General features: G+C 42.0%; 1 protein-coding gene across 1 annotated transcript in view; it reads right to left on the reverse strand.

Moving 5' to 3' along the window:
* Positions 1-3,333, reverse strand: part of LOC128849198 (protein ELYS-like) — a 27,159-nt gene extending 23,826 nt beyond the window's left edge. The window contains exons 1-3 of the mRNA XM_054049627.1: positions 2,615-3,333; positions 1,534-1,652; positions 801-951 (exon numbers count right to left, since the gene is read on the reverse strand). The gene's annotated coding sequence lies outside the window, so the exon portion shown is untranslated. The remainder of the gene's footprint in view (positions 1-800; positions 952-1,533; positions 1,653-2,614) is intronic.
* Between the last annotated feature and the right edge of the window lie 22 nt (positions 3,334-3,355).

The following is a 3,355-nucleotide window of genomic DNA, read 5'->3' on the forward strand; positions in this document are numbered from 1 at the left end:
CTAGACATTCAGAACATCCAGTGCTTAATTAATAAAACAAACAAATTCTACGCTTGGTTTTCTTCTTCATTTCCAGAGGATGTAAAATAATGTAATTGATGGGGTCCTCGCAATACAACTTTGCTCTGAATGATTAAAACTGGATCTAAACCAGCATGTAGATCCACCACTGGTAGTGTCACTTTCTGACCCCCTGGTTTTAGGGACTGTGCGTGGAAGACCCCATTTCTCTCAAGAAGCGGAGGGTGGAGGGATCAGTCTCCTCTAGGGAGAACACATTCTCTGGGTATAAGCAACGTGTGGGGTATATCCCTTACCCTCACAGAGTAAGGAATAGCCTTCCTTTCCTCCAGCAGATCAACAATCCCACCCAATTTGGTGTCATCTGTAAACTGACTGAGGGTGCACCCAATCCCCGCATCCATATCATTGTTACAGATATTAAACTGAACCAGCCCCAGTACTGAGCCCTGGTCACTGCTTGTGACCAACCGCCAGCTGGATGCAGATGCAGATAAGAGGTTGGAAGGGAATGAAAGACACAGGTAACATTGCCAAACAATGGGCTTCCTGGTCAGAAGAAGGCAGCTGAAGGAAGAAAACAACTGATGACCGCGCCATACATCACTACAGCATGTCAGCAAGCATAAAATAACCCCTCTTATTTTCCTGAATGAAGTCCCACATAATATATATTTTTAATAAACACAAGAAACCAGTCTACACAGATATTTAAGACTTGTAGACTGTGGGTACAGATCAGTATTCATTGCTTAGATGGCACGGACATGAGAACAAACCTTCATGAGTATTATCCTCTATGTTAACATTGTCATAGAAGTCTTCTATGGTCTGACAGCTCAGTAATTTAATATTGCTGGTTTGCCTTCTCCAGGGAAGAATTCCACTCGCAAGATCTAAACTGAACCTTTCTTTACAGCATTCCAAACCCTAGAGAAAAAGAAAAGATGAGAGAAAAGGTCATTCTGAGATAAAGACACCCGTTTGACCTCAATAGGAAAGAATATATCTATCTAATATAAGATGCATATTGTATTGTATCCACTTCCCTTGAGCTTATTTCTGAAGGCAAACAGACAGAGCTCAACAGAAAACCAAGAACATAATCCCAAAGATCAGAAAAGAATAAAGAGATACCTTTATTTGACCCTATTTTAAGAAAGGGAAAGAGACAGAAGCTTATTCAAGTCTGCAAAACAAAGCCCTTCAAAACCCTGTCTTCTTTTCCCACACATGCCATTAATTAGATGTGTTCAAATCCAGAATAATTTTTTTTTGTAAAAGCTGCTTCCTTTTCAGGAATTTAATGTACACAGGCTCTTTGCAGATGCATCCAGTGGGAATACGCAGTGTGTCAGTATAAAACTGTACGACTTGTTTCCAAAAAGGATGCACAAAGACCATGCGCAGGAAGGCTCAGCAAAGGATTTTTGTTTTTTTAAGGCTGCTCTGACTTTTGATGGTAAACATTCTCCCTGCCAACTTCACTGATACTCGATTAGAGGAACTTACAGTTTTCACCTTCTCACAGACGTGCTCCACTTATCTCATACACGACTTTGTTGGATGCCAAACTTTTTCGATCACCAAATGTTAACTGCACCAGGTGTAAACTCAAAACATTGCCTTTGCTGAAAGAGGTATAAATGATGAAACGTGATTACTAAGCTGCTTTACAGTCCTCGTTATAATTGTATTAGGTCAAGACTGAAGTGTTCTTAAACATAAAAGTATGCTCTTCCCGACCAGAAAAACACCACTTCCCAAAACAGGATAACTGGTCACCTTTAGCCACTAAACCAGAGGAAGAAACTCTGATGCTAGCAGCTTCAGGGCCAAATGCTAACCATACCATTAGAAAGCTTTCACATGTTGGATGGGCTAAAAATTGTTGGAAATAGTTCTTCGCAGTGAAGATCAAAACTGCTTTACAGTCATACTTCAAAAGATCCCACTCTAGGACTGGCTGAGCTGCTTAAATAGCTTGCTGACACAGAGACAGAGAGGTCTTTCTCCCCTGCCCTCGTCACCAAAGTTCCAGGCCCTCTTGCCTACACTGGATCCTTCCACATGCTGATTTGATTCATTAGCTTATCAGAAAATGTTGACTTTTCTGCTGAACAGTGATGGCTCTCAGCCAGGTGAGCTAAAAAGGCTCATGAAGGCTCCAAAGACAACTGAAGCTTGCACAGAGGAATCAGCAATACCGTCACCTCTTTCCTCTAGGGGCAGCTGTTCTATTGACACCTTCTGTGTCCTAGACCAGCAGCCTCAACTACTATGAATGTGCTTTAAAACTGCCATGTAAAAATCAAACCAATCACGAAGCAGTCATCTAGAAACAAAGGAAATCTTTTCCAAATGCAAGCACAAAAATATAGCCAGTGTTGTTCTGCCTTCTTCAGAAGGTAGGAACTAGTAGATCCTTCCTCAATTCTGTAAAATCCTGTAAAAATCACATCATAAGCTTAACACCTTCTGTAGCTGAATCACCTGCGGAGCTAAATAGACAAAACAAACATATATGTATCAACTGAATGTGAACAAGTGTATTGAAAAAAGTGTCAGTGGCTTATTGCACGTTGAAATTCACCTTTTGGGTAGACTTAACAGCCCACAAGTAGCAACAATTGCTATTATCATTCTCCGGCTCTTGAAAAGTCATGGTGTAGACAGGGATCCTTCTTCCTCCAAGCCGACAGGTTACGGGATGACCGCACCACAAGGAAGGAGGAGGTCTTCTCTAATCATTGGACAGCACCTGGTTCAACCACCCCTGCTCAAGAAGGGCCACCTGGCAACCTGCCCAGGACCATCCCTAGGCGGCTTTTCAATATCTAATTCTGAAACACACTTTTACAAAAAGCAACCTGACAAGCTGAACTGCAAAAACATTTGCAACACATGCAACAGGGCCAGGTGTTTGGCAACTCTCTCCTCCCAGTCTGTCTTCACCCACCATCTACATAAAACCATGCCAGACTGGCAAAGGATTCTCACGATTACTGCCCTAAAACTATATCCAACAGCTTACTAGGTAAAAGACATGAAATTAACAGAAGTCTGATTAAATTTGTTTCACCCACCAAACCAGTAAAACCTTGTGAGACCAGCAGAGGCTTCTCACCATTATGGCTTTGCCAGTACCGTTTAGCCATACACCCCAAAAGGGGTTCAGCCCAATGTACTCTTCAGTACCACGAAGCATAAGACTTTGCTCTCTTTAATGCAGAGTGGAGACTGTTTTGAAAACAAAACACATCACCTTCCTAAGAAGATGGCATGACAGGTCATGGTTTAGCATTTAATGAACAGTGGGCACACAGCCCTGCTT

This window comes from Cuculus canorus, chromosome 26 (assembly GCF_017976375.1).
Source record: "Cuculus canorus isolate bCucCan1 chromosome 26, bCucCan1.pri, whole genome shotgun sequence".
Lineage (NCBI taxonomy): Eukaryota > Metazoa > Chordata > Aves > Cuculiformes > Cuculidae > Cuculus > Cuculus canorus.